The following is a 15,768-nucleotide window of genomic DNA, read 5'->3' on the forward strand; positions in this document are numbered from 1 at the left end:
AATTCAATTGAATGCAGACTTCCATTACTATAATGCTTATCTCAAAGAAGTAGATTTAAATAAATGATCGAGCCAAGTTGTTGCTATTTTGACCCCTTCAGCATGAATTCAATCAAGCACTCACAAAGATAGGCAAGAGCATGAAATTCAATCAAAGCAAAGTAAACATTGCTCCATTGGCCTCAAATAGCCTTGCAGAAAAAAAACTGCACTTGTAAACCATCAGAGTCAACTTAAAAAACCAAGGATGGAAATTTGGTGCCCCTGTCCTACATGCTCTATCTTTCAACTCAATTTCTATAAAGGTGTCTCAATGTTGTCCATTACACGATAGATCTAGCCGGTATGGAGACTGCAGGAGTTGCCTGCTGGTGTGTATTCTTAACCCTTTTTACTTCCGGTGAAACTAAACTTGATCCTGCTCAAACTCAACTTGTAGATACAGGTACTTATCAACTATTTCAGTCATAGAGAGAGCTTGAGTATATCACATAGTCAAATACAAAAAGTATGTAGCACATTCAATTCCTCTAGCTCTCTGAATATACATATCGTGTGTTATCCAAGGGTATATACAAGCAATTGCAGCATGTCATGCTCGTAACAGTAAAGGATGTAAAACTGAGAGCAAGCTGGAATCTGGAAACCTTGACTTATTTAGTATGAAATCATGGACTTGCATTGTTCCTGCCGGCAAATTAATTACAGCAGAGAACGCTGCCTTTGAAAGTGAAAAACATAACACAAACAAAGTGGCCTGAGTGGGTGTAATGCCTTCAGGCCGTATAAGTACTTACACACCCATAATGCACTTGAATACATCCACACACACAAAAAATGAGTGGGTTATGGAAGTGTTTGTGCGCTAGAAACCATGTTGAAGCAATACGACACCCGATAAATTGTATCAGACTGAAATGACAAAAATAATATTACAGCTGAAGTAATTGCAAAGAAGTTTGAAGGGACATGTAAAATGTTATTATATGATCTGTTAGGACTGACAAATTCCCGTTTTACTGCCAGAGAAAATTTATCACCAAGTCATGAAGCTTTAGAATTTGATTACACAAGAAAAAAATCCAGCTATAAAATTTTCTGTTACCACCATCGCAAAACATTTCAAAATCAAAGAATTATGGGCTCAAGTTATATATCATGTTTTTCATTCTGATTGTTGAGGCCAACTGTTCTGTCAATATGATAAACTGGAAAAGGTTGAAAAAGATATGATACAGACTCATAAAGAACACATAGTGAATATTAAATTCTGTTCTGCAAGATGTTTCAAAGTACATCTTGTGCTATGCTAATTCTTCCACTGGAAGTACATCTTGTGCTATGCTAATTCTTCCACTGGGAATAATGATCAGATATCAAAGATTATATCAATGAGTCTGCTTCTATTGTGTGAAGATGATGCAGATAACAAAGAATTTCATTCAAAATTCTTTAGGCAATTTTCCTTTTGATATTGCCATAAATTTTATTACAGATACTCCCAGTAATCTGACAGAATTTGTTGAAATTAAGGTAGAATGCGCCTCGGGATAAATAGTCAATCTCTCAAATTTTATCAATACTTTTCTGGTATATCACTTGTGGGCGCTCATTTTAAAGCTCTTTGTGTAAAAAATAATTTTGTCTTAGTTTTTTGAAAATTGAAAATTTTATTTTCCCAACAGTTGACACAAGGATGGCGACTATTTTGAATTTCAAATATCGTGAAATCTTAGGTAATTTAGATCTCCCTAGTACCAAATTTTGCGAGGTGACCCCCTGATTTTATTTCTTGATTTGGTAAGAGAATAGTTGAAAGTTTCATTGAGGAAAGTTTAAGCGGACGTCTTTCACTTTCAAGGTTCGTTCTACCATAAGTAATCTTTTGGGTATAAATCTTTGAGCAGCTAAGCTACCGCCTTACTGTTAGTATAATCCTTCTCTACAGGGGCTGTCCACTGATATAAGAAGAGTGAAATTTATGGTCTGCGGTCTTTCTCCCACGTCCAATAACCAGTAATTGAACATCATGGAATGGATGCAAAACCATTTGATTTAGAGTCACCACAGTTAATTCTGTATTGCAATCATATTTATGGTCAAACGAGAATCACGTCAGAAAATAAGCTCACAGCTGAGATATATGAGAGGCCTATAAGGCCACAAGGGCGATTTTCACAAAGCATCTGAATTTTTCCCACCTCTGGCAGTGACAAATGTTTCCCCTTGAATTTTGCTGGCAGCTCCTTTTTTTTGAAAATCTTCTAGTTTTCTAACATTGTTCAACATTCTGTTTACATCTTTGCCAGATTGAGACAATAATTTAATCTATTTAACGTCTCAGTCAGAGTTAAAATTGATATTAATGCCAGTGAGTCACCAGCTTAGATTTATATTACCAGATGAGTCATATCGGCTTTAAAAGACACATGCATTGGTTTCACAACACAACTGTTAGGACACTGTTCCTCTGAGTAACTTTTGGGTGAGATAAGTTCATTGCATGCGTTTGCAGAATGATATATAAATATATTGATGTATTTATCTATTTATTTATTTCATATTTGTTTTTATTTTTTTATCTATTTTTGTTTTTATTTATTGATTTATTTATTTACTTTTTAATTATTTAAGGAATGCCTACAGAATCTATCATAACATTTACTTGTTCCAAAAAAGTCAAACACATAAATATACGACTACATGAAAAAAAGTCAAATAAACTAAAATTGAACAACAAATGTGTAACAATCACAGGTCATGCACACACACACATACACATGCACATACACACACATGCACGTACACAGAGTTTGTAATATCAGGCACGTTTAAAACATAACCTCAACAAAAGATTGGCGGCAAATTATAAGTAACAGTGGCACATTTATGTAAAAACATCATGTACAGATAGAAGTGCTGTTCTGTAATATGGAAGTCTGAACACAGAACATAGAGCTTCATACTGATCAGGAAGGAAAACAGTATGAGTCTTCAAGAAGAAACCTTTGACAAATTTCCTTTGAATACTTTCTAAAATTAACATATGTAACTTTTGCCAAAGATTCCCAACAAAAGAACTGTACTCCAGCTGGCTTATTACAAAAGAAAGATACAATGTTTTTAAAGATCAGACTTCAGAGAACTGTGTTTTAAAAATCTCAACATTCTAAAAGAATTATTTATAGTAATATAAAAGCATCTTCACAGAATTGCTACCCTAAAATACAACCGATAAAATGTATTTTCCGACAAAAATAGGACAAAAAACATGTTGAGCATAAGTTTCAAGTTGTATATATTGCTGGATTTTGTCACAAAAAGTATGTCTTTTACACTGTTGCCATGGTTCAGTAAACTTGACAGTGATAACCCTTCATTGCCATTGTTTAGGTTAATTGACCAATTTTTTTCTTCATTAGAGGTGGACCTCCTCGGAGGAAATGGGGGATGAAATTCAGATTAATAATGGGTGAATCAATCTGTGTCAAAGAAAACCCTGTGGAGTCAAAGCCAAAGTTACATATCACAACATCCTTGTAATTTTCCCCCCAAGAAATGTCAAAACCAAGGCTAGGTCATAGAAGTGATCGAGTTGTATCACATTGTCTGAATCACATTACCTCAGATGATGCGAAAATGTGATTTGTTATTGTAAACTTTTGCTGCAATAATTAGAGCATTTGTGCATCTAAAAGATTGATTTACTGTCCTGTATAATTACCTAATTATCCTAAGTTTTCCTTATGTAAAAGCCATGAAAACAGATCTGTGATGTATGGATTTACTGTTCAGTTTTTCTTCAGTTGTAAAAAATTACAGGAAGTGCCCTTGTGACTTCCAAAAGAGGGTCGAAGTAGTTCTGATGATCACAACAGGCCTTGGCTGCATGAGTGACTTTCCTAATTGGGCAATTTTGAGAAATCTGATACCTGCATTATATATTATTATCATTGTGCAGGTAAAATCCTTTCAAGGGCACTATGCATCAAAAGTAAGGTCCAGTTTTGCTGCGGATCCGTAGCCCTACCACTCCCTTTGCTGGTTGTGTTGGGGGAGTGTTGGGGTTGTTGTTTTATTCCCCCCAAGAAATGTCAAAACCAAGGCTAGGTCATAGAAGTGATCGACATGTATCACTTTGTCTGAATCACATTACCTCAGATCATGCGAAAATGTGATTTGTTATTGTAAACTTTTGCTGCAATAATTAACACAACCAGCAAAGTGAGTGGTTACGGGCTACGGATCCGCAGCAAGGTCCAATTGTACTGTGGAGAAAATCCTCATCTTGGAGCAGAATATTCAATAAATAAGTGTATCCGCTTGTGTATACCTGTACCACAACAGATGGAAAATTGCAGTTAATCAAACTTTATGCGAAAGGCACATGAATATGAATCAAAATGTGTTCTAGATTTCTCAACAATATGAAAAACCAACTGATTGCGATATTTTCAATACACTTTCTCTGGAACCATATATGAAATATGATGATTGGATGTTAAATTACATACATATAATCATCTCATCAAAAATGGTGATCATATCTTAAACACTTCATCCAACAGCAAGAATAAGTTATTTTTTATGTGAAGTCTTGTGACATGCTATTGGAACATTTTACTCCGTGGAGATTGAGAGAAAAGTTTCTCTCTTCCACCCGAATAGACTGGAAGGATACACCACATTAAGGTAGAATGCACCTTAGGTACAGATATTGTGACTCAAATATTTTCTTCTTTTCTCATCTACCACTTGTGGAGGGTCATTTTATAGCTTTTGGAGTATGATAACATAATCAAAACTTTAATTTTTCCCCCAATCAGATGTAGAGTACAGCGACATTTATACTTATGTGGTATTCTCTTGCTGCCACGAGATTTGAACGGACCTTCTATGGGAGTTGGTCAGATGTGTGGTGAGAGCTGAGGCGACAGCAAGAGAATACCACATAAGAAACGTCGCCATACTCTACATCTGATTGATTTTGCCCCATAGAGTTAACACAGGGATGGCAGCCATTTTGAATTTTAAATATGGGTAAATGTTAGGTCACATTTATTTCTCTAGTTAAAATCTATGAACTTTGACCCCTGATATTATTCTTGATTTTGTGTACGGTTGAAAGTTTCAGTGAAGAAAATTTGAGCAAAAAGTTTAAGCCTTTCTCTTTTGAGGTGCATTTGCATATTTTAATGGATACTGTATCCAGCAAAAGTGGCACCTACTGAGATATATAATTGGAAAACCCACATGTAATTTTGCAGAGAAAATTTCGAATGTGATAGAGAGTAATAATGCAGCTATTATGTTTTCTCCTGGGTAGTGTTTTGCCAATTGCAACAGCAATTTCAAATATTTAACTCGAACTCAAAGGAATACACCATCTCTCCCAGATGGTGTAGACTATTTGTTGACAATTTGAATGACTCTAAGGCCACATTTTGAATATTCAGTGTGGTTTTACTTATAGAACATTGCTGCGATACTTCTAATATTGATCATATATTTATTGTTTTTCTATGTGTGTATTTAGTTCTGTGTGTCATTGATATGTAAAAATATATCAGGTGAAGAGATTTTTATAAGCTAAAATATGGAACATTAGAGGGTTACTAGGCCCAATTGGAGACAGGCTCAGCCAGATACAAAGCTGCGAGTCAGCCATACTATTTGAGAAAGGGTTATTTTTGTTTTGCATTTTATTTATCTTTGTTGATCTTTATGATTAATCACAAACGTGTATTTATCAATATAATGTTGAAAGGCACAAAATGCAAGTCTTACGCTACAGAGGGAACATCCATTAATGGACACTTTTTTCAAAGATGGCCTGGCAATTGGTTCTAATTGGCTGTTTTGAAAAACACAGACAGTGAATGGATGTAAAACAACTGTAAATGATGTGTGAAACAAGATGCACTCAGGAGTGCAAGTTGTAAGACTGTGTAAATTGTCCTCTCTGGCTATTCAGCTACTCATCTACACCATCTATCATGAAACAGGGTCCATTACATGCCATGTTCTAAAGTAATCATACACCTCCAGGTCAAGGGTCCCCATTATTCTGGTCATCTGATTTCTTTGTGTTCACTCATATTAGTGCCAAGTCTTCTTGTTCAACTTTGCTGACATCCTCATTTTGTTTGTGGAAACAGCAGTTGTTGTAAAGAAATTATCATGCATCTATGTTTGCTGATCTGCAAGTGAATAGAGAATAATTAACAGCTTGTTATTAAGTTGACTCTCTTGCATATAATCATTACAAAAAAACATAACACAGCGTATTTTGCTCAAAATCACTTTTTTTGCAAAGACTCATTTAATTTTCATTAATTTGATAACCCAAGATTAAAAATATTGATTGCTTCACCATTTAGCATGACAAGGAGAAAGTGTACATTTCTGCAAATCACCCTATTTCCTGGCTTCTTTTTTCTCCAATTTTTAACATTTCAAAAACATTTAGCTTCATGCACTCTGACCAGGTCAAATTTTTAAATTGTCTTATTGTATTCTTTAAATAATGCTTAAACTATCATTTTGTTTGGCAATACTTACATTTTGAATAACATTGTTGTGGGTTCGAACCCGATTGAAAACTAGCCGTATTTTCTACCCTGGGTTGGTTAACTCTGCTGGTGGACAGAATTGTCCTGAGGTTATTGTTCGCCCAGTTATAGTGATGAAATTTGTTTCTTCGCTTCGATAAAGTTTGTATGTGCGATGTATGATAGTGAGCATGCGTGAGAGAGTGCTTCACGAACTCTACAACGTTTGGAGCGGTCTCAGTCAGAAAAATGTAACAACTAGGCCGGCTATTGAACCACACTTTTTTGGGAGTAGAGATTTAGCCGAGCGATATGTTCTCTCTGTGGCCTCTCCGCTAGACGACTGATGCCGTATGTTGTGGGTTCGAACCTGATTGAAAACTAGCTGTATATTCATTTCAATTATGCTTATCTTCATTTCAATCAAGTTTTTGAATCTCAATATAGATAATGCAAAGCTAAAATGTTTTTTCTACATCAACTCTAGTTTCAAATGAGACATTTATGAATTAATATTTATCATAAAAATCAAAATTGAAGTTTTTTACCCAAAATATGTACTGCTTCAGCCTTTGAGTAAAGTATTGCTACTATACGAAACTTTAGATTCTCTGCTGTCTAAAAATACATAGATCAGGCTGGTTATTATGTCATCTTTGATAAAAAATATTGCTTCAAAGAAATTGGTGGTTAAGGTAGAACACGCCTTGGGGACACAAATTTGGACTCAAAAACGTTTGCGATTCTCTTCAGATCTACTACTTGTGGGGTTCATTTTAAAGCTCTTGGTGTAAGAAAACTTTCCACTGGCTTAGTTTTTTCGAAATCTGAAACATGTTATTTTTCTCCATAGAGTTAAGACAGGGATGGTGGCCATTTTGAATTATAAATATCAGTTTATAATCTTGAGTTATTTTTTTCCCTAGTAGCAAAATTTGCATGTGACCCCCGATTTTTATTCTTGATTATGAAAGAGAATGGTTGAAAGATTCCTTAAGGAAAGTTTTAGCAAAAGTTTAAGTCTTTCACTTTCGAGGTGCGAAAAGTCAACTGTCAAATTTTAGGAACCATCTACGTACAGAATATAAACTTTTCCACAAAATAAAATAAAAATAAAATCGGGTGATGTGGACAACTGTTCTACTCTGGGTCTTCTAGAGTCTGTGTTCTTTCTTTCTGGTCCATAGGTGCACAAGTCTATACATTAACAAAGTCTAGGGATCATGGGACAAATGCCAAGCATATCATACAATATGAGTTCCAAGGAGCTTAAATGTGAGTTAAATGTATACAGGCATAATAGACATATTTGTTATATGAAGTGGTAATCATAACTGTGCATGCATCTATAATTGTAAATTAACTCACGTTTTCATCAGTGTCTCTGTAAGGTTATGAGGCTATTAGTAGCTATGAAAATACCTTGCATAATGCAAAGCAGCCTATATTTGTGTATACTCAAATTGCGCATCACCTATAATCAAGACCAACTGTATGAAATCTCTTTTACCTTGTTCTTTTTTTCAGATACACCACGTAGGGGACATCTATTTAACTAAGCTCTTTGTCTGAAAATTATCTTGAACGACTAAAACTTGCATGTATAAGGTCAGCTAAGTATAGCTGAGCGTTTTAGTCTGGGAGTGATATTGACATGAAGGCTATCTCAGAAATGCGTCTTTGAGGCCATCCCATATCACGACACTTTGAGAGTTTTTACAAACTTGTTCTTTACAGCCTGGTAATTGAATTCAGATATTTTCAGTCAGATCCAAACTTTCAACCATTGGTTACCCTGTTCAGTTTTAGTTGGCTTATGGAATTCAGGAAATTCAGTCCACCTTTGAAAAAGCATACGTCTAATATCTTTTTGAAAGACATTGAATGCCTTAACCAACTTACCAATCATAGACTAAAATAACTGCTTTGGACAGGCTGAGGTGAAGTCTATTGCTAAAACAGGTGATTGCAATAACTGCTGAGATCTGAGGCAGGTATACCATACATACAGTCCGCAGAACAATTAAGGCAGGTACAATTTTGCATAGGCAGGTAACTTTTCAAAGTCACCCGTCCTGATTGTCATGCTGTTGTTTTCTGTGAATTACTGACACTGTATTAATGCTAAGAGTTTCAAATAGGTTCACATTCAAACAGAAGAGGATGAAAAGGGCATACCTGGGGGTTTCATTAACAGCTCAGCTTGATTCTACACAGAGTTATATGCAAGAATACAGTAATCCTGGAGCTGGCCAATTATTTCATTACATGAAAAGAGATTGTAAAATACTGCCATCTAGCTGTTTCCATACATATCTTGTATACCCAGTACATTCACAGAATCTCCAGGAACATCAATGTGAATATATAGTAAAAACATTCCTTGACCCCAGTAGGAATATCCATGTTTTGGTCAAAAAATGTGTTACTGAAAAAAATGTGATATATTGAAATTATGATGAAACATGCAATTTTGTTATTTTAACATGATCGATTGTAATTATGATAAAATCTACAATTTTGGTTTTTTAAGGCAATTTTTGCCATTTCTACTCAAAAAATTTGATTCTCAAAAAAACTACTCTGTGATATACCTTTGGTTGACATGTTCTCAGGGATGTGATATGTTCAAAGTATGATGAAATCTTCAATTTTCATTTTGCAGCTATCTTTGCCATTTTCTGTCTGGCCACTTCTGCCTTCTTCATCAGCACGTGTCAAAAATAGTTATTCTCTACATAACACAGCGGAGCCATATCGGCCGCTAGGTCACTTGTTTGAGGTTTATGTCACCTTATTGACCATGCCAATGCAGAGTTGGTTGTTCCCAAGCTGTCAATATGTTTTATAGATTATATGAGCTCACTTGAGTGCAGGCACGGCGGGGTGATGTGCGTCGCCGCCCGGCCAATTTCCAAAATAATTTTTTGAAACAGTTTCATTGTATCACAGTGTCACATTTGATGGACTGCACAACTTCTCGATTATCATGTGTCAAAATCATGACAGAAAAGTGCAAGCTGCATTTATGTCTCCAAGTCAATGACCCAAAACTGAGTTGGACATGTTGCTATAGCAACAGTACACCATTATCCACATATAGGCTGACAAATTGTAATGTAAATGGTTATTACATAGAGTACATATTTTAATGCACTGATAGAGCTGTTAATATTACTGTAAAGAATCTCAATGAAGGCATGCATGCAGTAAAGGGTGAGACTTTACATAATCATACACGTCTGCTTGATCAAGAATCACCCACCAATAACTAAATAAAATTTGAACCACGGTGAGGTTTATGTAACTGCTGACAACATTGTGGAATGGATGTGATGAAACAATATGTCTTCCTAATAATACAAATGGGCATTTCACAAAGACATCTGCTTGATAATATTACATTAAAATTTCATGTCGTTATTGATGATTAGTGAAATAGACTTTTGACAGGTTTTTATTTGCTTAGGTAGTGATGGATGTAATTCATTATTGACCTAGGGGATCAATTTTCGAGGGTAGCTCTTCATTTGTAACTGACAACCATTTAATCTAGATTTGTTTCATGCTCATTGAAGAAATTTCATCTTGTTTGTTGGATTGTTTAGTTTTCATCATTTTCTATAAAATACAGAATTATTTCATCAAATGGTTTTTAGTGGTAATTTTTAAAGGTTTTCCTTGAATTCAAGAGATTTTATGAATTTCAAATAGGTTTGCTAAGGGACTGGTCAGTTTCTTCGGCCTGAAAGGGGCCGTTGGATTACTTTTTGCCGACGTAAAAAAGTGGCTGACCCCCCCATTCCAAATTTTGAAAACAGGGTGACCCCCTATCCCAAATTCGAAAACAAGGTGACCCCCCCCACACGCGACAACTGTAAAACAAAAGTTGGACACACACACATATATATATATATATATATATATATATATATATATATATATATATATATATATATATATATATATATATATATATATATATATATAATTTATATTTTACATACATTTATATTTTAACAGTCATTCTGTGTTTTAATGACATTGTTGACATGTCAGTTGTAAGATAAGAATTTCAAAGTGTCAATCTTGAAGTTTGAATACAGTACATTTTGAATGAGTTGTGAATGTATTTCACATTTTCTATGCTTAACCAGATGTCCTGAACAGAAATGGATGTCAATCATTAATATCAAAGAGGAAAAAGCAGTAAATCAAAAATTTTGATGGGTGTTAAGACTTGCCTGCCATCCAATTTAACTCCTGAGGAGCCATAGAGAGGCATTTTACCTAAATCTGATGTGTGCAGTGTCTGAGATGACCTTTTTTGTAACATTGAAACCATAAAAGCACAGCCAATAATGACAAAAAGTGCCTTTTTAACTGTTATTTTGGTCATAAAAAAGCATCATTCTACAGAAAACCTGAGACATAAAGGAAAACAGTTGCATCAATGACATCAAAAGATATCTTGTCATTTTTCTTTCTCTAAAATAAGTCACTTTATCAAATATATATTATGAAATATTTGTGCATGTTGCTTTCTCATACTGAATTCTCATACAGAGAATAGAAAAGTATCAGGAATTTGTCATGCTTTTCATATGAAATGCAGATTTCATAATTGTTACACTTTCACTTAGGAAACATCAAGATATCTCTGGCATATATCTCTGATTTATTAAAGTATGGCGCCCGAAGGGCGCGGAGAAAAATATGAAACATCCTGATACCTCTGATATATATTTCTTGTAAATTAAAGTCATGCACAGGAAGGCGTGATGAAAAATGTCTGATATATTAAAGTCATGTGCTCGAAGAGCATGCTGAAAAATATTGAACATACAGATATCTCTGATATATGTATGCCTGATATGTTAAAGTTGGGCGTGCTGAAAATATGTCTGATTATTAAAGTTACGCGCCCGAAGGGCGCGCTGAAAAATACAACTGAATGCTGAAATTTGTGGCTGACACGATGCATTTTAGGCAATGATGAGCCTGTGTCAAAATTCAAAAACACACTGACCCCCCCTTGGGTATTTCAAAAACATGGTGACCCCCCCCTATCACCAAAGTCAAAAACAGGGTGAACCCCCCCCCCCCCCACCCACCCCCCCCCCCCCCATGAATCCACCGGCCCTCCCAGGTCAAAGAAACTGACCAGTCCCTAAGGATATTTAAGACTACCGTATATATGCAAGAAGCTTTGTATGGAGCTTTATAAGGCTGAGTACAATATTTAATTTAACTGTTAAAAGTTTCCCTGTAGTGTAGATTTCATATACCTTTGTCATGTAATGTGCAATCTGATACATAGATGGCACAAATACAGCGATCTGATCGGTCGAGACGTGAGCTGTGGTATATTTGTGATATAGTACATATAGTGGGGTTGGCACGTCACGCACAAACTCTTGGCATGAGCAAATTATGGTCCTTTTTTTGATGTCCATGATAGAATTTATGCATGTACTGTTATTATATCACAGCAATAAATCACGCCTCGTGACTGTATACCACTCGGTTTTGACCAGTTCACTTCATTACACTATCGCTTGTGCATATATGTCGTAAACTGGTCAAAATCTCACGGTATACTGTTGCTGCATGGTGCATGTGCTTTATGCTTTAATAGTACTGCTTTTGAATTGCATCAAGCATATAGCATGGTGAACAAAAGATGACAGGGCAGTCGGACTTTTAATTGCCTGTAAATATTCACACAGAAATATGTCACAATGAGGTATTACAGGTATAGTGTCCAATGTGTAATAATTATACAGTGTGTAAAATGCAGATTGTCGGATATTTCTTCCCATTCTCTTCAAAGAGTTAAAGTTTACTTCCTAGAAAATGATTATTCTGCATACCATCACTCAACTACCAGACTCCACTTTTGTTTTATTCAGCTCACATGAGACCTGGACATGCAGGTTCTGCTATAAAGTTTGTTTAATGGTGCCAATATTTCGCGAAGTAGTAAAACTCAGTACTTAGCTACTTTTCATTCATATGCAAATTAGTTAATGCCACATTTTTATGTGTAGAAATCACAGAAATTGCATCATTGTGTAATTGAGTTTGGAAAACTAACAGATAGTTGAAATAAAGTGTGCACAGCTGCATGTCGGCAGGTTTACCAATTAATTAATCTAGTTTGAATTCATAGAGGCAAGCAAAGAATTCATATGATACAGTGTCTCCATCGGCCATATCTTATTCATACACTGCAATATATTACAAGTCAGCTGTCAAATTTTGGAAACATTATGTACATCATATTATGTCACGTGATCCAATAATGTAGAAAACTTGCAAGATGGAATATCTTCTAGATTTTGTTTTGATGCTGATCGATGGTGCCATTTGGTGCAGCCTTAGTGCAATCAATCTGTTAGTGTATAAAGTGCCATGCATATGTGACAATTACCATTTTAGTGTGCAAGTTCAGACTCAATGTGAGAATTAAGCTGGTATAACACAACTCCTATAATCTGTGCAGACAGTGACAGTTCACATAATGCATTCACTCCTGGGCATGCATATATAGCAAAATGATTGTAAGGGACCGTTCAGTTTTTACGGCCTGGTGGGGGGGGGGGGGGGCGGCAAATCTTGTCGCCGGTGTTCAAAAAAATGTAGACCCCCTGCATTTTAGTCAACAAGTCATCGTTGATGACACAGTCCCCACTTGTTAATGGGTACTTTGATTACATGTCCTCAGAGAGGATAGAGTCCTCTTCAGTAATTAGGTCTGTGATAAAATACTTTGATACAGATGGCACTCAATGGCCAAGAATGAGTTCCATGGTGATGAAAACATAAAACCAAAGTAGGCCACCATCCTAAAGTTCATAAAATGAGTCTACTAGGAATTAATCAACAGGATGTTGCAAAACATTTTTGCATACAATCCTAACACTTAACAGATTATCACTTGTACCATATTTCATAAAGTTTGTGCAGTATTTACAACACTATGAGATCAACATCTGTATCAAGTTTCATCACATTTGACGTTGTCTTAATTTGTGGCTATATCACCCTAATTAGGAAAGTTCATTACTTATGCAATTACAAATTAATTAAAATGACACTGATAAATGTCTTTTTCAATGTTAAAGCAATGTGAGCTTAACATCTGTACAAAGTTTCATGAATTTGATGCAGTATTTCTTGACATATCAGCCTATTTACGAAACTTCAATAATTGACGTGTTACTGCTACATGACGTGAAACAAATTGAGGAGCATATGTATGAAATAGGTCAATGTCCTTGTACCAACTTTGAATGATACTGGTGGCAATATGTCTGAGTTATGGCTCTGTACATAAGAAAATTGTAACAAATTCACCGCCATGCAGCGATATTTGATCTTACTGTTTAAAAAATCAACAAGTATATGTACGACATAAGTCAATGTACATGTACCAACTTTGAATAAGATCAGTTTAGACTTGCCAGAGTTATGGCTCTAGACATGAAACAACCATAACAAAATTGCTACCATGTGGCCATATTGGACCATCTCGTGAAACCAATCGACATACATATGTATAAATAAGTCAATGTCCTTGTACCAACTTTGAATAAATTTGCTTGATACATGTCTGAGTTATGGTTCCGGACATGAAAAATCGGAAAAAATGGCCACACGGCGGCCATATTGGATTGTATCACAAAACAAATCAATGTGCATATGTATGACATAGGTCGATGACCCTGTACTAAGTTTAAATAAAATCGGTGAATAAAATCAGTTGAGACGTGCCCAAGTTTTGGCTAAGGACACGAAAAAATTGTAACCAATATGGCTGCCATGCAGCCATATTGGATCATATCATGAAACAAATTGACGTACATATGTATGACATAAGTCAATGTCCTTGTACCAACTTTGAATAAAATCGGTTGAGATATGCCTGACTTATGGCTCTGTACATGAAAAAATCGTTAGAAAATGGCTGCCTGGCGGCCATATTGGATTGTATCACAAAACAAATTGACGTGCATATCTATGACATTGTTCAATGTCCTTGTACCAACTTTGAATAAAATCGGTTGAGATATGCCTGACTTATGGCTCTGTACATGAAAAAATCGTTACAAAATGGCCGCCTGGCGGCCATATTGGATTGTATCACAAAACAAATTGACGTGCATATCTATGACATTGTTCAATGTCCTTGTACCAACTTTGAATAAAATCGGTTGAGATATGCCTGAGTTATGGCTCTGTACATGAAAAATCGTAACAAAATGGCCGCCTGGCGGCCATATTGGATTGTATTACAAAACAAATTGACGTGCATATCTATGACATTGGTCAATGTCCTTGTACCAACTTTGAATAAAATCGGTTGAGACATGCCTGAGTTATGGCTCTGTACATGAAAAAATCGTTAGAAATGGCTGCCTGGCGGCCATATTGGATCGTATCACAAAACAAATTGACGTGCATATCTATGACATTGTTCAATGTCCTTGTACCAACTTTGAATAAAATCGGTTGAGATATGCCTGACTTATGGCTCTGTACATGAAAAAATCGTTACAAAATGGCCGCCTGGCGGCCATATTGGATTGTATCACAAAACAAATTGACGTGCATATCTATGACATTGTCAATGTCCTTGTACCAACTTTGAATAAATCGGTTGAGATATGTCTGAGTTATGGCTCTGTACATGAAAAAATCGTTAGAAAATGGCCTGGCGGCCATATTGGATTGTATTACAAAACAAATTGACGTGCATATCTATGACATTGGTCAATGTCCTTGTACCAACTTTGAATAAAATCGGTTGAAACATGTCTGAGTTATGGCTCTGTACATGAAAAAATCGTTAGAAAATGGCCACCTGGCGGCCATATTGGATCGTATCACAAAACAAATTGACGTGCATATCTATGACATTGGTCAATGTCCTTGTACTAACTTTGAATAAAATCGGTTGAAACGTGTCTGAGTTATGGCTCTGTACATGAAAAAATCGTTACAAAATGGCCGCCTGGCGGCCATATTGGATCGTATCACAAAACAAATTGACGTGCATCTGTATGACATATGAAGTAATCCTTGTACCAAGTTTGAATGAAATCGCTCCTTGCATCTCTGAGATATCTGCGTGAACGGACGGACGGACGGACGGACGCACACACGCACGCACGCACGGACGCACACATGCACGGACACGACCAAACCTATAAGT

This window comes from Ptychodera flava, chromosome 9 (genome assembly GCF_041260155.1).
Source record: "Ptychodera flava strain L36383 chromosome 9, AS_Pfla_20210202, whole genome shotgun sequence".
Lineage (NCBI taxonomy): Eukaryota > Metazoa > Hemichordata > Enteropneusta > Ptychoderidae > Ptychodera > Ptychodera flava.